Source organism: Battus philenor, unplaced genomic scaffold (assembly GCF_028537555.1).
Source record: "Battus philenor isolate CCGP_79_NKW_IND1 unplaced genomic scaffold, ilBatPhil1.0.hap1 SCAF_18, whole genome shotgun sequence".
NCBI classification, from domain to species: Eukaryota; Metazoa; Arthropoda; class Insecta; order Lepidoptera; family Papilionidae; genus Battus; species Battus philenor.
This window is the reverse complement of record NW_027181680.1, coordinates 9,289,209-9,313,141: the sequence shown is the minus strand read 5'-3', so window position 1 is coordinate 9,313,141 and position 23,933 is coordinate 9,289,209. Positions and strand designations below refer to the sequence as shown.

At 33.3% G+C, this 23,933-nt stretch overlaps 1 non-coding gene across 1 annotated transcript; it reads left to right on the top strand.

Moving 5' to 3' along the window:
* Positions 1 to 3,383: 3,383 nt before the first annotated feature.
* On the top strand, positions 3,384 to 3,502 carry LOC137920718 (5S ribosomal RNA). The gene has a single exon (XR_011106976.1). It is a non-coding gene; the product is annotated as a 5S ribosomal RNA (ribosomal RNA).
* The last annotated feature ends 20,431 nt before the right edge of the window (positions 3,503 to 23,933 follow it).

The following is a 23,933-nucleotide window of genomic DNA, read 5'->3' as shown; positions in this document are numbered from 1 at the left end:
AAATAAATAAAAATATTAAATAAATAAAAGTAGTCACTCTGAAACGCTCTCTACATTATTTTTTCTACAGGTGATACAAAGTCAATCGGGACATTTAGTTTATAATAAATATTTAAGTATTGTTTTTAAATTTAATTTTTTTTCAAACTAAACACATAGCCAATGATCTAGCATTATTCTATGGTTAATAAATCGTATTTATACAACACTGTTTCATTTTTAAAAATTCTTATTTTGCTTCGTGGTCGGATTATATAAGCTCCCTGCAACGCTTAGGCTTCTCCCACAGGAACCTATGAGGAGATATATCATAATCGCCAAGCTTGGCAGGCGGCTTGGCGATCGCAGTGTGGTATTATGGTACGCAGGGGACGCTGCTGCCAATCTTCTGGAAACTTTTTTGTTAGCAGTGGCAATTCTATATAATTATTGCACGAAGTGTGAATTACATGTATGACTATATACTGGGTATCTAACCCACTACTTAGGATCGCAAGTTATAGTTCTCTACCGCTTGACTATCAATACTTAAGGCTTCTTTTTTTTAATATAAAGTTATTTTAGAACTTTGTACGTACCTTTAAAACTTGCAAGGGCTCTTACTGTACCCTGACTTACCTTAACGAAGATTGCAAAGATATCTGCGGCTGCAAAGATTTATTCAAGTTTTGAATTATAACTGTTATCCTATCCATATTAAAAAAAATATCGCTCGCTCCTTTGTAACCGTAACAAATAGGGTGTTATTACTAAATAATGGTTTATCGTGCATTTTGAGGGTGCGCGGAACAACATTAGTTTGAATTTCAAAATGACAGCTTTGTAAAATTATGTTAAACGTTTAAGTGCTGGATAAATGTCGATTTATATACGATTTATTTACTTACGTCGAAAGCAACGTATTTAGTGTTCGTAATTTTTTCTACGGAAACCAAGATAATTATCGGGAAGTATATTAATTATTCAGTGCAGGCGTACCGAATGTCTTTGATAACGGTCGCACAAGGTTTATGTGCGATCGAACTGACTTCGTTTCGCTTTGTTCGCGCAAATCATATGTTTAGCCCAATTTAAAATAATGATTTGGAGTTTTCTAATAAATATAATAGTTAAAAATTAACATAACAGTAAAGCAGTGAAAATAAATATTTCCTTATATAGCCCTTAACAAAATTTAGAGACGTAACCACGTGACCTTATGTGAAAACCTTAATATACCTCCGTTCAACTAACCGGACCTTCTCAAAAAAAATTATAGCAGAACATTTTGATGAGTTGGCCCGGCACATTGTCCTAAACCTCAAGGCATTTAACGGTCTGTAGCGCTTGGACTTGAAATAAAATAACGTACCAACTATGATTGAGTAAAACTACCAAATTGTGTTGTTAATATGTATAAATTTTAGCTGTATTTACCCATAAGAGAAAATTGTGTAAGAAAAATATTTATAAAACGCTATCGTGCCTCGCTTCTGGTAGAAGAAAGATCCGTATCAAATAGCGGTAACCCTCTTCCAACTGTCTGCGCTTAGTAAAAACGAAAAAAAAATATTGTAAAAAAAACACTAGCGATACAAATTGGAATTATTAAAAAAAAATACGTCGTATAATCAATTGCGAAAATTCGAGAAAGAAAAGGTGAACGGCATAGGTAGTCACGAATCTCAGCAATGAGTATGATGCGATTTAAATAAATGTCTAACTACAGGATGATTCGCTATAGGTATAAAAGCTATAAAATTGATTTTATAGCTCATTTTTAAATAAAAAGCTTTTAAGCTTTTGCAGCTATGAAAATCATTCTGTATATTGCATACTATTTTATTATTGTTACACTCATGACTGAGTTATTTATCTCAAATTTTGCGGATGCAATTTTGCATTGACTAAATTCATAACATTTTAGTAATTTCTATGACTACGGGTATAATTTTGTAGTCACGAAAGCCAATACCTGCTACCCACTTAGCGTTCACTTCGGCAAATATTCAAACTAGATGCCTAGCGTATTTACATATAAATTGCACCTCGGTAAGTTCGACATAGCTACTTCAAATAACTTCCGTCTCGTCAATGACAAGTCTAGACTTATGTTAACACAATTTGGGGATGGCTTTTAGTTTTTATTTAACATGGTAACATCATTTTCGACCTCTTCTTTGCTCTTGCACTGCTTGACTTGTACTGACTAAAATCCAAAAGAGCGTTTTCGCACTGGAGTGCCTTTCATCACTTCTTCTTCTAGTGCAATATATAACTGAAATTGTAGTAGTGAGCCAGACAGCAAAATTCGGTCCTCTAGGGCGCTTTCGAGTCAGAATGCTATACTGATTTCGAATCAATCCAAGCCGAGGTCCATTGTCGGGGGCCGTTGCGCCAGGTCACTCTTGATAGATTGTCCGTTGAAAAGACTTTATATCTTGGCGACTTCTCATTCCGGTTATAAACACAGCCCGAGTCAAGTCTTCAGGGGGACTTCTCTAGTTTTGTTAACCGTAAAAGACATTTAGTCTAAGCGTGATCTGCGTTCCTCCCCCACAACTCGACGGAATCACAACACTTATTTAAAAAAATGATGATTTATAATTATCGTTTAAGTCGTATAACGTTCAATAGGATGATGTGATAGATTTCCAATAGGATTGGTTGGAAGCGGCCTGATACCAGCGTCTGCTAAAGACCTTAAGAAGGGCAACGGCCCACTTCGTTGGTGGACGTTCCCAGCGACTATTTGTTCTGCGTAGCCTATCAACTGCTGTTTTTTTCTGCCAATCCTCTGGGATATATGAGTTAATTTCTAAACTTTAAAAAAATAGGATGAAGTGGTTTTTAAATCGAGTTTAAAAAAGCGTGAACACATCTTGTCAAATACCGCTCAGCAATTTCTCTCAAAAATATCGATAGCAGGTACAAGTGTGTTGTCACAGCAACGGTAATCCACTATCCTGTAGATGGATTATCTGGTGCCGGCGAAACTTCAAGCAGCGGCGAACGCGGGAGGAATTTTAACGCGAAACGTGCGTTGCCAACGAACCAACACACCTATAACATTACGATATTTGCTTATGCAAAACATTCCTCGGGAAAGCAAAAGACATTTCTTCGATACGCTTTTTTTTACAAATTTCCTCGATTATTTATATCTTGTATAACACCGTAGTTTTAATTTTATTTTAATCATACATCGTTTCAATAGTCCATTATAAATATCGGCGGAAGACTACTCTTCATCGTCGACATAGTTTGGTTGATTATTACAAACTTCAAAAATTTTTAAGAGTCTTTTTATAATCGACTAACACGTAACACTTTTCAGATTTTATTAGTAAAATAAATATTTGCTTTAATTGATTACTAATTAGATATTATGTAAAAAAATATTCGTCAACGTCCATACCACGTTGAATACACCGGTTCTCGTCCGATCACCGAAGTTAAGCAACGTCGGGCGCGGTCAGAACTTGGATGGGTGACCGCCTGGGAACACCGCGTGATGTTGGCTTTTTGCCTTTTATTTTTTATACATAGTAATTAACTGAAAAACATCAACAACACATATACGACTTCTAAATTTTGTTTCCATATTTTGCTAAATTAAGCACATACAGGCGAAATTATTTTAAAAGTTTATATGTATATAAACAAAGAATCATCGTAGAATATAAAACAAAGATCTTTTTTTTACTTTATGTTATATTACAAAAAATTAAAAGAACGAAGTATCGAGTGTTTGAAACTTACGGCTTTTGTTAAGACAAATTTTGAACATAAGTCACACCTTGTTTAAAAGGGAATATATTTTAGTTTAGTTCAAAGTTTAGTTTACATAAATATAAACATGTATAGATCTTTTAGATAAGATTTTATACACAAATAAAAAATCCCAAAGCTCAGTTTTATACTCTGTATTTGTTTTTAGCAAAAGAATGAATTTCAAGGTCCATTTAGTAAGAAACCAACCATAGCTAATAGTTACCGCTCTCGAGAATTAAAAGTCTAATTCGTAGCAATCAAAGGGTTAACATTTTATTACTAATGCCGCCTGCGAATAGCCTGTCTTGTCTTTAATTCTTATACGGCAATGCTGTAATTTTTTTATTTTTTTTGTATTTTGAAATACATACATTACTTCTTATGTACCTAAAAATAAAAAAAAACAAGTGTAACTACAATTCAAAAAAATATTGCTTAAAAACGTTAAGGTTGAAAATATTTAGTAGAAATTAAATACATAAATAATACTACAAGCACATATATGATAAATTATTAATCAAAATTTACTTAACCAGTTCTCTTGTGCATAATATCTGAAACAAGTTACATTTGAAATATTAATATACGTTTTAATACACAACTAACTTAAAGAAACGGTATTTAAGTATCTTAGAGTATTTCCACTGCAAGCTTAATAAAATAATAAAATATAAAATTCAAAATTATGATATAAAAATACTGTTCAAAATAAAACTTTCGAAGTTCGTACTAGCGCCATCTAGTAGTAACTAGCGAGACTTTCATGTACTAACTTATTTTACAAATAAGTAGATCGAACTAGATGGCGCTGCCGGGAAGTAAACGAATGTTTATCTATATATAAAATTTAATGTGTTTGGGAAAACGAAAAACGAAAACTTTAGTCTGATCACATAAAAGCAAAGTATCGATAATTGTTTAATATTGTCTTAATAAAGATTTTGATCAAAATTTTGAACCAATTAGACCAATGTAGATATATAATAATTTTAAACTATTGTTCTTACACTGTTGTTTAAGTTGTTATATCCAGTTCTAATTTTAAATATATATATTTTAATCTTTCATTGTAAAAAAACTTGACACTGCAAAAGTTAATAAAGCTATCACGAGTAACATACAAGAAAAATATTTGTAGTTGAAACTATAACACACGCACACATCAAAAGCAAAGTACCATAGAAAAAAATCAAACCAAATAAAACGAACGTTGTTCAAGCATCAAATCTAATTTTAACGCGGTGATTTTTACAAAGATATTTCAATACAAATCCGATATCGCATCAAACAAACATTATGAAATAATAACGAGGGCGCATCTTAATCTCATTATAATATAATAACTTGGAATAACTTACAGATGTTTGCTAATCAGATTTCCTGTCGAAATCCCCAATTTTTCATCACGGGAAATTACATTATCGAAAATTTGCATTGCCTCTGGCGCCATCTATGAGACTACAGCGACACTATACCAATTGCTCAAATACGTCACCAACTATATTTGAATCTGCAAAATATTCCTTAACGTATAGGGTATATAAGGTCGATCGGTTTACTTTGGTTAATTTTCTCAACAACAACCTAAAAATTGTTAAACTTGCGGAGTAAGATCATGGACTTACTAATTGGAGCATATAGTGAGTCTTAATTCCTACACAATAGAGTCGAATTTTGAATTTTATGGAAGTATTTTCGCGTCAGCCAGGTTGAGAGCGCGTGATTAGAGGGCTCCTTCCGTTCCCTTCCCTTTCTAAAAACAGTATGAATAATAATGTGATTTGCATAATATCGAGAGCCGATCTAACAAGGATATTTACTTTGATAAGGGCTTCGGAAATTTGAGATTTGACAAAGTTGACGGAAATTAGTTTTGACGAGATTACTACAATTTGACATCTCTGAGAGTACAAGTCTTAGGTTCGAAGTTCCTTAGGTTATTTTCTCTTGTTATATTTTTGTTTTATAACACAACACAGAATACAACGTGTTACATACTTTTTGGTATTTTATACTTTATATCCTGATATTAGACCGACAGTCTTATTTAACATTCTTTCTAATAAAAATGCTTAAAAATAAACAGGGCTTTTTCTTTAATAAGCGAATTACTCAACACAATGCAATAGTTTCACGGCGATATATCGTGCCCACATAAAAAAGTTAAAAAGAATAATAATAGTAATTATTTATTGATTTTGGCGATTCATTGATTTTAATATCTTGTCATTACATGACGTGTCAAATAGGCTACAGCGCCTGTCACAAGCTGTTCATCTTCATTATTTAAAACTGTAAGAAGCCCACAGCTGGACTTGAACCTTCCCGTAGATTTCCAAAAGGACCGGTTGGAAACGGCCTGCCATCTAGCGTCTTTAGACGAATTTAACAGTTGCGTAATTTTATTCATTCAGGTGTAAATTAAAAGTAACAATTTTATTATTGAACCGTTTACTGTATTTATTACAGTCTGAATTAGTTTACTTCATTGTATTAGAGGGATCGGAAAGTAATGTCGCTTTCTTAAGTTAAATTGACACGACCACGCACATTTTTAACAAGTTTTTATTTCTAGTCAACAATAAATTTGTCTTCGTTATCAAACACCATTTGCCATCTAGTCTACAAATTTTCAATGCTTGCGCGGTAAAAATCAATATGTTTTTCTGTAAAATATGTCCACAGAAACGACATTACTTTCCGATCCCCCAATACTTATAAACTCTATATATTTATTTATATTTTTATACACTCTGGATCATTAACAATGATCACTTATATACGTCTTTAATGGATTCGCGTATATACTTGCTTTATCAGTGTTTACACGCATCTTCAACTGTTGGCAAGGGGTTGGACCGGATTCCTGCCAGTACGGTTTATGGAGTAACTATGAACCTCCTGACATATGTGACTACGTCATAAAAAGAATGTCAGGAGAGCCCATTTTGATTGTGAATCAGATTGAACTACCCTGACAACATTCCTTAGTTTAAAGTTACTACGTGATTTCACTACGTTTTTCAATATTCTCTCATCGCCCATTTATATTTTTTCTCGAATAAGAGTAAGTATTTAATTACAAAGTTTTGTTGGTAAAATAGATCAATTGGATAGATTTTAAGGATGAACGAAAAGGAGCCGCGCAGACTCAATTTTGCCCAAGTCTATGTTACGCCATGCTATGCGTTTGCCTGGTAGTTCTACCATTATCCCCTTTATAGGTTGACCGCAGCTATTATTGGATCACCCATCAGTTTCTATTCACTCAATAACCCAGTCGCAGGAATATTTGAGCGGAAGAAAGTCCAAATTCTTCCGGGGAATTCCCCATCAGACTTAACATAAAATTACCTAATGTAAAAAGAATTAATATCAAATACCACTCTCTTCAGACAAAGTTGAAGATCGGAATCGTTCAACCTGTTTGACTGTATGTATAGTATATGTCTTAAGCAAGCGCAGCGAGATGAGGTCGAAGAAAAAAGACCAAGTGCGCTGTCATCCCGAACGCTGACCATGAACAGGTTCATCATGAAATATAAACAACCACTGAATAGATTCAAACCGTGCCATTCAAAAGAAAGGTCTTGGAAGTCCAGTGTCAAATATATCTCGCAAGTTGATTTCGACCCGAAACAAATAGATAGAGATTACCATATATATGCGGCTCGATCCACCGATGGCTACTGTAAATAAATAATTGTAATTCTTAATAAAACTACCCTCGATGTGGCCGCAGTAAATTGCACGTGGTGGGCTAGTGCTGCTATAGGATGGTACGATTGATCTTGATACTTGGTTTTTAAGTTCTGCGACTAAACTATGTTAACAAAAGTTACTAGAATTCTTTTAACAATAACAAATGTAAATAAAACATAAAAAAATTGTGTATATTCATTAAACTATTCGTCGGCGAAAACTTGGAATTAGAGGATCAATTTTGTTTTATTTTTTGTGTAGTCTAAGCTTGCCAGATTATTGATAGATGTGTAAGCTATCCTTGAATATTAAAATAATTGACAAGTAAAATATTTTAATCGTTTTTGCTTTCATAATGTACTAATTTTATTTCGATAAGATTTAAAAAAATATTTAGAATTCCATAAAAATTAAAGTTACTGTTAATTACCGAACATAAACGTTTTTAAATACGGAGAATTGATATTTGCGTTTATTTTAAGAATGACCGATATGGCCAGATGTTTCTTTATAAGTAATGCTTAACACTAAAGAAGCTTAACTATCAAGGAATAGGTTATAACTTTTTAAGAGCATGGATCAGTACGCCTTAAAAGATTTCATTCTTTCTGTTTATGGCGACGTTCAGAATAAGCTGGATTGCTAAAGTGACAGCTGACAAAAGTGAATTTTGTTGCGACGACTCTTGAGGTATATAGTTGTAAGCTAGTTTTAAGTGTATATTACTGAGTTAGATTGAACATATTTGAATAAACTGCGGTCATTTCATAATGAAGTAGATGATATCTACATTTTACATTATCTGCTCCAACTCATATGTTTCATTAAATTGGATAAAAAAACTTTGGCAAAAAAGTCACTTTGATCACTACGGTACTCCTTCACACGGACAAGTCGTCAAGAATCAAGTTTAGTTGATCGCGCTACACAAGGAGATGGAGCCGTCAGTGGCGACCGGCCGTAATGACCGGACACTTTACATAATTTGCCGATCGGCTGACCCCAGCCCGACTTAGCTTTATCTCCGCCGTCTGCCCAAATATTACGCTCACCTCGACCGCTCCATCCCTTCGAAATACCTTTCGCCATAAGCCATAACTAATATTATGTTTTATTAAAAAGATCAATATGCTTCGGTTTTGCTATATATATTATCTATATTTTTTGTAAGAATCTAGCTACAAATGATCGTATATAACGACTTGACAGAATATATACATATATTTTGTACTGACAAAACTACTGGCCTGGTTTAGTTCAAAAGTAGAAATAAAATATTTATAGTAATAATTTTAGTTGTCGATTTAACCTTTTAACATAACATAATGAAGATCGATTCTTCTACTTCTAAATCTCTGATCATCATGTCTAAGGGTCTTGGCCAAGCACGTCAATTTCTGCTGCTATAATTTTGTGTTCAGGGTGTTCTATTTTGTGTATCACCGGTAACACCTCCGTGCATGACGATTTAAATTGCTTCAGTCCAGGGATTAGGTGACCGTTCTCTGGTCCTTTTACCTATTAGCTTCTTCAAATTTTCCGAGCTCCTCCGTGAAGTGTTACCAAAGTAATAGAATGTTCTACGGAAGCAAATTGTTGATATTCAGGGTTTTTTTCCAGAACTCTTTAAGGATATACGAATTAGTGTGGCGCGATGACCACGCAATTTTTAACATTCGGACAAATGCCAACACTCGAATGCGTCTATCGTATACCTTCTACGAGACTTAAGCGTCCAGGTTTCGCATGCATAATGAAATATGGACAAGACGAGGACACATCAATTACTCATTACACTTTTGTAATAATATGTTACAATGCTTTAAGAACATGTGTATTAATTTATTTAACCCTTTATACGAGAAAAGGAAATTGTTGTTTTTTTTATTTTTCTCAATATGATAACATATTTTTTCTCTTTAATGACCGTATTAACTAAAACAGGATTTCTGTTTTCCCTAGTTCTTTTCGAGATTATCACTTAGCAACAACATATTTGGCGAATAAATTTTATTTATATACTAACTGTCCCGACAGACTACTTGCCAGAAGTAATTAGAATATCGTATATTAACAGAAAAACTAAACTAATTTATTTAAATATAAAAAATGCAAGAGTGAACAATGAAATGCTTTTCTTCAATAAACGTTTTGAACAATAAGTGGAAGTCATGAATTGAGATGAAAAGATGACGAAGGAGATAAATACAAGTTTTTATTAATGAAAGAGGAAAAAATCCTCTGAAAACTTATCGTATTACATTAAGAACAAAAGAATTCCAAAATGTACTACTTTCTTTCAGTGTTGATAAATAAAATTAAAATAAAGAAAGTTGTGAAAGAGAATGCAGGAGAAAAACAGGTTAAAATTTTTTTTATTACATTATAATTAAACTTTGTAATTAACTAGTCTCTTTCAGCGAAAACGTAAAAAAGTAGAAGCAAAGAAGATGACGATGAAAAATAAAATAAAAATGATGAATGAAAATCGTATAGGAGAATGTTAGAGAAATACACTCGTTTATAGATAATTGATTAAAAAAACAATAGTTGTTGTTCCGCATCATATTAAAAACAAATAAATTTTAAAAAGCATTACACCCTTCCCACGAAAGTCGTAAACTATAAACGGATTGAAATGAAAAGGGGAAGCGGTAGAAAGATATATCTTTGAACTGTAAAAAGAGGTGAATTTCACTTTCAAAGGTAAATAAAACATTAATGATGAATGAAAGTCCTGATAGAGAATGATGGAGCAAAATGTCCGTTCGTAGATGATAGAAGAAAAACCTCGATAAAGCTATTCCACCAAACAAATATATAACAAAAAGAACAACTTCCTTTCAACGAACATCGTAAACAAATAATTTATCACTTTAATTGTAACTAAATATTTATTAAATGCGTTACAAACGGGTAATATAAGTTAAAAAGTCAACCACTCCGGAACACGCACCGCGGGGTCTCTAATCGACGTCACATAGATGTATAATAAAACTGCTTCCCTGATTCCGGATTTAAGCGCAAAAAAAAACATTTATTTCTGGACGTCAAGTTAGCGCATAACTAGTCCTATCACTGTTTCTGCGGAATAACCTGGGGGCACATCGAGTTGTTATAAACTTGTTTTACCAAGTTCAGAAGTTGCCTCATCCTTACTCCATATACAGCTGATAGATGTTATAATTTTACATTATTTTATACATTTCAATGTAGCAACCAGACAAGCAGAGACATTCACTTGTTGATAAGTAATATGTCTGAATATTATAATATAATTAATTATATATATAAAGAATCCACATTTCTATACTGTGTTTTTTGACAAGACTTTCATAAGTAATTGTATTGATTTGTCATAAAATTTTCCTCTGAGAGGATTATAAAGCTATAAAATTATAAACAGTAACTTTATTTTAAACTTTAAATGTCGTTCCTTTGTTTTTAGAAGCAACACTTTATTATGAGATCAGAAAAGGAGTCTATTATACGTCAAGCTGCACTGGCGAACTTCAGTACGATAAACTTGCAAATTTTTGATTTTAGAATTCACATAAAATGATTCATTTCAATTTTTATAGAATATTAAATATACAAATTACAAAAATAAAGTATTTGTTGACATATGAGCAGCGGTAGAGGACTGAAACTTGCGTTTGTAGGCCACAGATTCGAATCCCAGTATACAACGTTATATAAATTCACAGCTCAAACTCAAGCCCATAATATCACACTGCAATCTAATACGAATACGATATATACTATGTTTATTTACAGATATATATAGGTGTGTGACTGCATTTTTATGGTAATTTTTTAAATTCGTAACTACTATATATTTATAATTATTATCGTAATTCAGGCGCAATTGTGCACTGGTCTTTATTTGATAAACTTTTTTATATTTCATGATTCATAGACATAACTTGGGAATTTATTATAAAAAAGCGTACATAGTTGTAAACAAAGAAGTTTTTATAGATGTTTACCAATTTAATTAAAAAGTCTAATTAAATTCAATAAAATTACAAAGTAACACTCGTTAATCATTTAAACGGATATACAACAATTAAAGAAGCAGGATAAAATACTTTGCGCGTCCATTACGAACCGGGAAGCGTATCCGATCGGTGGTCCGGCCGCATTTTATCGCCACAATTCACCATTTACGGCCCATGTTACTTACTTAACAAACGGGATATCGAGACCTTCCCGGACAATTTTATGAGACATAACCGTCCACTGTTGGGATATCTGATGCATTTTTAGATGATTCGGTTTTCGGTTGAGACAATCGTCTTGCTGTGTGGCTTAAGGTAAAAACGTAAGCGATTTATTAATGTCTGTCATAAAAATATATTATACATGCTACCGAAACCGCTGTACCGCGTTTAAAAAAGCGAAGCGTATCGTAAAGGCCGAGTAAAAAAGTCGCGAATGTTGAGGGCTGACTGAGTGACTGAAATTTTATCTCACAAGGAATGACTAAAACTGTTTCATTATACGGCTTTAAAATATGACAAACATTATTAGTTTCATATGTTTTCGACAAGGTTTAAGTATGTGAATAAGAATCCTAATAAAATGTCTAATTAAACAAGAAGCCCTAAGAAAGTTTGGAATAGATTGTTAAATTTGTTGATGCATAGAAGAAATAAATTTTAATATTTCATGAATGATACTAAATGAATTACATTAAAAAAATTAAAAAATCCGTTCGCCGAAAGTTTGTAACTGGTACCGTAACAACAAAAGCAATCTACCCGGGACATGCAGTTTAAAGGATTAGGATAAACTTTATTTTCCTTTTTTCCCGGCAATTTGAGGACATTCCGGGGCTCAAAGCGACTTCTTCGCACACCGAGGACGCGGTTTTGGATTATTACAATGGTCTCGGAAGGAATTCTTCGATTTCAATTGTCGAAGTTGAATCTTTTATTCGCATTTTGTACCAAATTCAACCGTCTCTTTCGGACTAGTTGAGATTGTTAGCTTTTCAGTTTTATTTTATTTTATGTTCAACTAATGTTTAATAATATTATATTACTATTAAAGCCACCGTTTTTTTTTTAAATATAACCGTGAAAAAAAAGAATTGCGTGAATGATATATTACAAATAAAAACGAATTATGCATATTTAAAACTCAAGAGTTACTAAATGTTTATATACATTTGTGCTTTTATAATAAAATCCCGGAAAATGATAACATGAAACAACCGAATTGCTAGTTTAAAAACAAATATCAAACAACGTTTGTCCGCAAAAGGGTTTTTCTTCATTTTCTTTTCAGCTAATAGACACCCACTGCAAGGTATAGACCCCCCAACGAACACCTTAATTACCGGTTTAACGCTGCCCGTTCCCAGCTACTTCCTACAACCTTACTATGTCATCCGTCGACCTAGTTTCTAAGACCTACTGTACTGAAAATAATTAAAAGAGATAACACCTTGGTAATGATATGTATGCCTCGAGACTATTTCAATAATTAAATACGTAATCTTATATTCATTTAAGAAATACAATAAAGTCACGCCGAGTTTCTTTTCCAGTCTTTCTTAGGTCTAAGTTATTTATCAACGAGACTGTTAGTGGACTTGTTTTGACGACAACAAGAGTTTGTAATCCACCCTATGTTGATCAAAGAATTTTGAATTTGAACTTGAATTTTATATACCTTTTGTCAAATATTTGCTTTATTTAATTGGAATAACGTAAATTCATGTTAAAGTATTTATATATTCACTCTTTGTATACATTGTGTAATAGCGGATATAATGCACAGATAAATAATAGGAAGATGTAAAGTTTAAAAAAAAAAAACCGACCCATTATCCGACCTATACAGACATTGTATTCTATTTTTATATCACTATAGTTTGATCAAATAATCACACTATAGCTAATGAAATATATAAACGGAATAAGAGGGCTCACCTATTTATGGTTTTACTCGGCAAGTCAAGATATCGAACGCTGCTCGTAAAATGACCCTCACTTGCGGGCCATTGCGAGGGTCAAACCAACCGACCGGTGTGCTCTATTCAATAATTTATACAATTGATGAATAATAAATAAACGGGGCATCTATTTCATTTGTGTTCTTTGCGTAAACTTCACAAGAGATATCGAATGTGCAGGAATTTCCGGTTGCAGCGTTCGTAATATATCTAGTTTCCTAACATAGAATATTTACTAACACAGATATAAATTCAATAAATGTAACGTTTTATTATTCTCAAGAAGCTAAAGTAATAATTTTATGAAAACTTGAATTGTTTTCGTATACGAAAAGAAAAAAAATATAGGATCAGGAACAAGGAGATCCTTGGCGGATTAGTAAATTGAAGTAGCAGGCCACAAAGAGCCCAAAATATATGGCTGCTGGGTCTGAAAGATCAGTGTAAAACGTCCACCTTTAAAGAGTTTTTTTAGAGCGTGGATTGGCAGAATAGGCCAGATGCACGCTGCTTCCAACCTGTCCTTTCGGAAATCTATGGAGGGGGATGGCTATGCGCAGTGATAGACGTCCTATGGCAGGAATGATGAAGAATGGGAAACATTAATAAATTCAGTATAATATACATTAAATACGTATCATATTTCAATAAGATTTTTATTTCATTCTATTTTGAAAATCTCAATATTTTTAATCTAATTTAGATTGCAACGACTACAGACTACAGAAAAAAGTGTAACAGCATTTTTCAAAAAAAGCCTACCCATATAGGATGATTAATTATAGACGTAAAAGCTATGGAGTAAAGTATAGCTCATTTTAAGTCAAATAATGTACGGTTCAATCAATCCAGAAATCATTGAAAATAGTTTCCAATTTTCGGATTGCTACATATTAACATTGATTATTGTTTACTCTACCATAATCTCTTCTTGCAGATTGTGTAATGCCAGAAGTATAAGCCTGTAGTATTTTAATCGAATTTTTTTTAAGAGTCTTCACTTTGTACAGTGTGATAGGAAATATGTGTGAAAGCTTTAAAGGTTTTTAGTTGCAAAAGCGCTACACGTTTACCACTTTAAAACTTTTACACCTATCACCCTGTATAAGTAAAATTGAAAAACATTTTTGCCGTAACTCTTCAAAACAATGGAATTTTCATTTCGACGTGTACATGACACTGCCCGTAGACCCTAAAAAGACTTGAATCAATAATCGAACAATTAAATCGTTTCGTGGAATCGGGAGCCCGAAATCGAAATCGCCAAGCATGTAACGCCTTCGCATCAGAGATTTTTTCGCACGAAATCGCACTGACAATCGGGCGACGTATAACAATATTGGATAATACATACTCGTATTCCTCCATCGATGATCCTTTTTCTATATGATTGCACATTTCACTAAACAACGCCGGAGCGTCACCGATTCGGAATGACATTCCGACATCTTTAATTTGGAACCGATCATTCAAAAGTGAGTCTTAGAATAAGTACACAAAATTTGCTTTCCCTTTGAATACCTCTCTATAAACTTCTTTAAGTAAAATTAGACTTTCATCCTTACACGAAAAGGTTGGATTTTGAAAAGCGATAGTTGTGTGTAACGTTTGAAAAAAAATACGATCTTCCTCATACAAGAGATTGAGTTCCTTATAATGGGTCGATTGCATTGTTAAGAATGCCTGTATTGAACGCTAGCTGTTATCAGAAAATGCCTTTTTGGAGAAATACGCACACGGATTTTCATTCCGATCGACATCTTTCTATGAGTTCCGATCATTGTCGAGACTCTTTGTGATGCATTTATTATCCTGAGAATGTTTTCCGAGTATTCGAAGTACTTTCCCTTTATGATCTTTGCTTCAAGAGATTTCATTGAGCGCGAATACTTTGTAATGAAACGAGTTTCTTTATTAAATATTTTACATCAATCACCATCGTATTGTCGAGCACTTCTAATGAATATTACAATCGTTCGAAAAAATCTGAGTCCTTAACGATTCTCTGAATCATCATAAATGTATGTATACTCTCGTTGTTCATCGACGTAAGTTGCTCCTTTATTATAGCAAAATTTTCGACATAGAACCTTTAGATAGTTAAGACTTTTTAAGGTCGACCATCCTCTTTCTTCTAATGTTATATCTGAAGTGGTAGTTGGCGGGGCACGTCGCTCGTTCAAAAGATAACTGTTCGAATCGAAAGGTCCTCGACTGAGGGCCTTACGACTCACTCCTTCCTCAACTGAGGAGTTGGTAGATGCAGTGTGGATTGACTCCCACGAGGTGGACCGACGACGTACATAAAATCGCGGGAAGTCGCTAGATGCGGGCAGCCCAGGACCATGCATCCTGGCGATCTTGGGGTAAGGCCTATACCTTCCAGGCGACATCCATCGGCTGAAAAGAAGATATGGCAACATCTTATGGTTGAAATGATGATGATTTTCATTCACAATAAACATCGTAGTTTCAGCTCATAGGCTCCAATTACAGGCACAAGCCTCCTTCAAAGACATTAAGGAATATACCATAATGCAGAAGACTACTGCCCATCCTCTGGAAAGTTGCTTTTGAGCAGTGGCAAACTTACATAATTAATGTACAAAGTGTGAATTATATAAGATTGTATCCCGGGAATCGAATCTGTGACCATGATCGCAAGTCTCAGTCCACTACCGCTCGGCTACCACTGCTCAATATTACAATAAACATGACCGTTTTATTTTTCGTTTTCTTTAACTTTACCTAAATTTATGACGGGTTTAAAATAAGCACATTTCACAATCCAACTTAATTCTAACAAGTCATAATCCAACAGTTAAGTGCGAAGCATCCAGCACGACAGTATAATCCTTTCTTCGCGAGTTAAGAAGACAACAGAAAAATCCCTTGTGCGTCATAGCGGCGCTAACTTCGGCCGTTATGTTGTTAGGGGACGTTTTAATGACTCTTAATGAGCGGCAAAGGTTTTTGCGTCTTTACAACTTGCCACTTCAACTTATTAGAAGCGTCTGGTCTTGGGATAGTATAATTTACTTCGTATTTGCAATTTATACCTTAATATTTAATTATATGTAATTATACGTAATGTAGGCCTGCCATGGTATATATACGGAAATCTCGATTTCCCAGAACGACTCAAGATTAAGTAAGATCCATTGTAATACCGTGGTACGCACAGATGAATTTCCAAGAATATACAGATAATTTTCAACAACGAATCGTGCTCTTTGCTGCTGCTTTAACCGCTGAACCGACAGGACGTTGGTTATAATAATTACTTATAAAGATATTTTGTAAGCTTAATAAACCAATTTGTAGTACACGTATTATGTATAAAGGTGGCAATACATCACGCAATCTTAGAATACCAGATTTATTAAAAATTCTCGCAAAATGTTCCGCACTCCGAATCAGTAAATACTTTATGTCCTTTCACATTAACATTTTTTTTTATATTAACTTAAATAATAAAATCTTCGGAAGACGACGGATCCAAGCCGCTTAGATCTGGTATTGTTAAAAATCTGTGGCAGAGGATTTTGTCCAACACTGGACGTACGGATGAAGCAATCATAGTGATGATGAACTTATATTTTGTATTTCTAAGTTTTATAGTCTACTTTAAGATTTTCCTATTTTATAACATCATAAGGTTTCTTAAATTTGCTGTAGTGTTGTTTTCTTCGTATTATGTAACATTATTAAAAAAAACATAAATTATGTATTATCAAGTATCTTGTCGGGTTTGACCTATGACATGTATCTGAGACGTGGTCGTTTATGATAGGCCTTATAAGAAGACTCAAGATAATCCAGAATGCGATGGAGGGGGTTATGCACGGAGTTTCACTGCGAAATAGAATCAGAGTTAAAGAGATCTGGCCAGGAGAACCAAGGCCACCGACGTAGCTCGAAGGATTACTTGTCTGAAATGACAGGGGGTTGGTGAGCCGGTGGCTTTAGGGCAGAAAAGTTCTCGAGTGACAGCTGCGAGGAAGTATACACGGCGAAAGTCAGCCCCCTGTTAGACGAACCGAAGACAAAACCAAAGTCACGAAAATTCGCTGTATGCAGACAACGCTAGTTGTAGCGATCTTTGGGGAGGCCTATACCTTGCAGTGTGCTGATCGGTTGATGATGATGATGATAATGTAATATATGAACACTGTGTGTGTGTTATGAGCTTCATCCTTATTTATTAAATGTATAATGGAATAAAATAATTATTAAATCTGGTACGACACGTTGTCGTAGTTTTCTTTGACAGAAGTTAAAGAAAACTGCTAGTAGAACTTGTTCTTAGTCTATTGCAATGAACATTTGTTACGATGCCGCTATTTAATTTGTATTTTTAAATATTAGTCAAAAATATTTACGATAATTGGAGATACTTGTAGGTCTAAATTAGAAAAGATAGTGGATTCTATCAAATCAACCATATGAATCTATTTAATGTTTTGTGTGTCTTATGACATATTTTATTGTATTATAATCGGAATGAATAATATCATACGGTTTACCTTTTCCTAAAAATGCCAGTCCGAAGTAATCAGCGAGCTACGGACACTCGTAAAGGCAAATTGGATTGTTCTTGGGACCCTCGACCCAGGGGCGGATTTAATTATTGTTTTATAGCGCGCCACGCCATCAGGGTTTTTGTGTTAATGCTGACGACTCATACATTACACGACCTTAACATGTAATCGATACCGGTTTATCGCGGCAAGTAAATGCTTTAGTATTCGGTTGAGTTCTAATCGATTAAACATTTTAATTTATTGTTAATTTTGCTACTTATTAATATGTATGTGTTTTAGCTATATTTAATGTATTTATTATAAAAAATAATATATCTCTAGCTAATAAGAAATCTACAATCTACGAGACAATAACTTGATTTTCACTTTACGTTTAAAGATCAGAAGAAAAAAAAGATCAGAACTTTTTTGAAAATTTTCTCAAACACGGCTCTTTAATTTTATAATTACAAAAAAAAACAGTTTGCATAATGTAATCTGGCTGTAATCCGTCAAATTTTATTTTATGAATATTAAAAAAGGAAAAAGTTTGAAAATTTAGAATGCAGTATGTAGTTGTCTTTGTCTAAAACAAATAAAGCGAAACAAACAACAATATATCGGAAATGCATGACAAGAACATACATTTATTGAGTAACAGTGACTCGCGAACTTTGACCCACATCTATGCATAAGTCTCTCCGAAGCAAACTCCGTACGAGACTTCCGCTATTTTAAGGCGAAGCGATGCAATCACAGATTAATAATAAAAATTAAATTTATCATAAACACGTGTAAAGAAATAACTGCATTTCTTTGTTTAAAATATTATTATATCCATCGGGGTTACCGCAATAAAAAACTTAAATTGCGTAATTGTGGCAGGAAGACGCATTATGTAAACATGTGATTTTAAAAATATATGGTGGACTGCATAAACATAGACCATCATAGCAGGTAGGCATAAAAGAAATCTCATTATAATGTTCAATAATTATATTAAGTTATATATCTTAACTAAGTACATCTCGTTATCACCGAGAGATATAAACGAGACGATACAGAGTTTAAAAGTTCATTAAAGTCTTCGGTTAATGGTTAAAATTACCATCGTTACCAAACCTTGCAAAATTAACAATAAATTATGTCAAACTTGAAAAACTTTGAAAATACTAAATACTGATGAATCTAGAATAGAATATATATCCCTTTAATTTATTCTCACTGTAAATACTAGCATTTATGTCATAGCAGCGGTGGCTTAGCGGTAGAGAACTTAGACTTGCGATCGTAGGTCTCGGGTTCGATTCCTGAGATACAGCCTAATATAAAAATCAATTTTGTGCATTACTTATAGAGGGTTGAAACTGCCCACAAAAAATTGTAAAGAGGTTGCGCAGCAGAGTTCTCTTCCTACTATAATAACACAAAGCAATTGCCAACCCGCCTCCCCTCCATAAATATCTACGAGCGAAGCCTGTGCCTAGCAGTGGGCGTCTAGATGCTGAAACGACTGGTTCTCTCATGTTATCTCATCATTATCATTATTTTAGTATTAAAACGTCAAATAGTAGACATCGGTCTACCTAATAGATTTTAAGTTGGACCGGTTGAAAGTGGCCTTCATCACCTTTCTTTTAATGACCTTTATAAGTTCATCCGTCTTTCTTCTGGATGCTACTATCCTAAAAATGTTTCTTTCTTAATGATGGTAAATAATTTTAAGATAAAAAGTAAACATTTTAACCGATCTATAAAAAGATTACGCTTAGCAAAGAAGTAACTAAAAGTTTTGAACTTCGCTGTCGTTTTCAATAATAAAAGCATGATAAGGTATATTAAATAAAATCTACATATAAAACTTTAATCGACTCCTTAAGGCTGGTCTAGTGAATTAAGCTCCATACTTAAGTCGCTGTCCGTGAATTAATGTCGTAACCTATGCCACGTGGGTAATAAACATCGCATCGTAAGTTAACCATAGGACAAACAATAATGTTGCATCAATTAATTTTTAGCGCTATCTTGGCTCTCTTTAGTAAAGACAATCGATTCGTTCTTACTTTAAATACTAAAATTTATATGTTTCTTCTTTATTCTCGTTTTAATATAGACAAAGAAAATAATAACATATAAAACATTTCAACACCTTTTGCACGTCTCTGCCTCCAGGAGATACCTAAGTCCAAATAGACCTCCCTCATAAATTTCCAATAGAACCGGTTTGAAGTGGTCTGTGTCCAGTGTCGTCCCACGATCTTTTCAAGCTCTACAGTCCACTTAGTTGGTGAACGCCCTGGTATAAATATTATGCGATAAACGTTAGCGATACTGTTAGATAATTGAGAACGCACCCATATTTATGTCTTGATAAAAATATAACAGTAGCAACAATGTCACGTTGACAACCCTTTACGCTTTTGTTCATATTAATTATATCTCTTACATTTCTTTATTATTGTGCGGAAACGCAATATAGACTCGCAATGTGAACTTGCATTTTTCAAGTTCGTTTGATTTCAATATTTCAACTACCAAAATACTAACAATTACTACTGAGTGTTTTAGTTTACCCAAAGAACAGTTAATCTAAAAAAAATTAGTTAATTTTTTTTTAGAATATACTATCAACAAACAACATCCTACCTATCTTTTTACAAAATCTATGTGAGAGGCCCATATCCAGTAATAGACGTCTTACAATTTAAATGATAATGAATCAGTTATATTTATGTCGTTGCACTAATTTAAATCCCTATGAGTAAACAATTTAATGATAACATACCGTAATGTCGACTCATTATAATAATTTTCTCTTGAAAAAATTGTTACTGTGATTAAACAAGATTTAGACTTTTTAAATAAAGTTGTAAATGTAATGAAAATATGTTAAAAAGAAATAAAAATAAAGGTAAAAGGAGAGCATACGAACTATAAGTTAAAATTCGCAGTTAAATGTAACGGAATAATTTATCCGCATGCAAATACGACAGTTAAGTCGAACCGTTCTGATTAAAACTGCGGATCATAACTGTAATGGGCCGGGACGCGACGCTCGGTTAAACATTAGTTAGGTTAAGAGTTATGACAGTAATTGACTTAATGTACTCCGAGTTTCGGGACCTCTTGTAAGATCTTATTTAAAATTTATAACTATATTATAATATAAAAAGGAAAGAACGCAGTAAGACTTATAAAGGGTTAAGTGGAAAAATCAATTTGACGAACTTGTTAGTGAACTCACTAAGAAAGTTTCAGAGAGTTAATTAAAAAATCATCACCATCAACATTTCAGTCGCAAGACATGAACTGCCGGACATAGACTCCCCCTGTAGATTTCCAACTAGACTGTAGTTGTAAGGCATCAATATCCAGGGCTCTCCAACGACCTTCAAAAATCACCTGTCCACCTTGTGAAAGCCCTACGCTGCATAAGCTGATACTTGGTCTCTACTCAGCGACTATCTGTTCAGCGCGTTATTTGGCCTGCCAAATGCCAGTTTAACTTGTCAATTTGCAAAGCAAAGTCGGTTTCTTTCGTTCATCGACGGATCTCCTAGCGTTCTCTATGGCTCGTTTAGCAACTATAGGCTTGGCACAAAAAATAAACGCTTATAATTAACGCTTCAATTTCAAAATGTTGATTCACGAAATAGATTATTGGACTTTAATAATATTGTTACAGGTCTCCTAAATCTAGTAGAATTAATAAATAGTTTAAAAATAAAATATTAAAATGAATCGTATTGTACAGAGTATGTCTATTATGAATAACTGTTAATATTATTATATAATATAAACGAAAAAACAAACTTTTTACTAAATTAATTTAAGCATCTATAAACACTAATTCATCATCAATATCATCACCACAGCCGCAGGTCGTCCGCTGCCTATTTATATATACGATATTTACCGTATTTAAAATATTACGGATTATTAAATAAAATTGAATTTCGTAAGCTGTGGTAGCCCATAGGTAAAGGACTGAGACTTGCGATAACAGGTAGCAGGTTTGATACCCGGAATACAATCAAAATTTGTTTGCTTACAAACATTTCAAACTCCTAAGCTAAATAAACTTTCTAATTCTAAGACTATATAATATGTACAATATAAAACGTAGCAGTTCTACTCTGCCTCCAGAGCGAACCGCTATTACATTGAGTTTATATTTAAGATTTTAGCTATAACATTTAATCATGTAAATTTTACGCAACCGTTTGGCTAAGAAAATATATTTATTTAATAGGAGCCGGCAATTTAATGTTGTAATCGTTCGTGTCGGAGTTGCAATTCAAAAATTTGCATACGGGAAATTAACAGGAAAGAGTCGAGATAGAATCCAACGGATCTAACTTGCAGTTATAATAAGTACATTTGTTCAGCCTCCCGGAAAAGGAATTAACAATGAATATTTTTTTTATCTTTTTTGATAAAGTTTTTTGTCATGAGATCAGCAGAAAAACCAAAGTCATAGAAGTAGATCATAGAATTGCCGGTCTGCAAATTGCATATTTTCACACTATGGCTCTTATAGGTATAAAATTTAGGCAGAAAAATTTCTTTACATTTTGAAAATTGCCCCAAACTATTAAAATTACACCTATAAAATATAGTACACCAGACAGGGGACAACTAGTTATATATATTATATTTTATTGTTATGTATATCTTCATAACAATTGAGTTAATTTTTTATTAATTATAATAAAGTTTACTTTCATGATTGAAAAATACCGTTTTGCAATTGGTAACCACGGCTTCAATAAGTTCAAGCTGGCATAACGCTGAAGTTCACAGAGTGCTTTCCTTAGAGCTTTTTACAGTAATTAAACTCAAGTGATACTTTGGAGGCACCGAATCAGGACTTTAAATTATTTATTTTAATTGATTGACAGGGCTGATGGTTAAGAAATCAAGTTGATAGACTAAATAGCTAATAAAAATAAGATAGGTAAGACAGAAATTATTAAGAAACAAATCAAAGATCTTATCAATACGTTGACTCATCAATTACAAGTTAATATCAAAAAGGGAACTCATACGGCGAGCAGGGAGTGCGTGACAAATAACTTCAATAAAACAACAGAGTATTGGCTTAAGAAAAGTCGCTTTATCAGTCGTCGGGGCACAAGAAACATATTACTGTGACGGTCCTCGTGTATACAGACGAAAGTGAATATTTCAAAAATATAAAAAATTGAACTGAACAGCCAAATGTTCAAAAACTTAGTATTTGATGATTTTTAAAACGTTATTTCTACTTCCTGACCGCAAAGAAAGTTTTAATGCTAACGATAATTATTAATCCATATGGATTATATACATTACAATGTTATAGTTTTTTACTTGGGGTTCCCAGAATTTGACAGTTTTATAAGTCATTATTATGGCCGACTGTAAACACTAGGCCCAAGTCGACGTCACATGCAGTTATAATGATTATGATGTACACTGTCAGTTACTTAACTGAGTAAAACTAAGAAAAACTTACTTTTACTTAGAGATAACTTAATAGACACTAAAGTTAGTGTCCATTAAGTTATCTCTAAGTAAAAGTAAGTTTTTTATAAATGCAAGCGTTGTTAACTAGGATAATGAAAGTAATGTTTTAAGCATACTGTGTACTATATATTATCTGTGTTAATTTTAAAGAAGGGTTAATGTATATTTTTAAATGTTTTAAAAACATCACAGATGCTCCCTTTTACTTCGCACCGGTCTCGATAAGGTTTACCCCTCGATAAATAATTTGGCATCGTATTAGCATATGTCGATTTATCTCGCGGCCGGGGCTGGAATTATTATTTATGGTCCGACTCCACCCCAGCCCTTGCACTACATATGTTAGCTGAATCCGCCGCGATCGGCGAAATCTCATCAAAGATTAAACAGATAAATAAAAAATGCATTTAAAGAAATTCTATGGTTTCTTTATATTTTTTACTATTGAACTTGTAAAAGTATTCTTAATAACGGATAAAAGTACA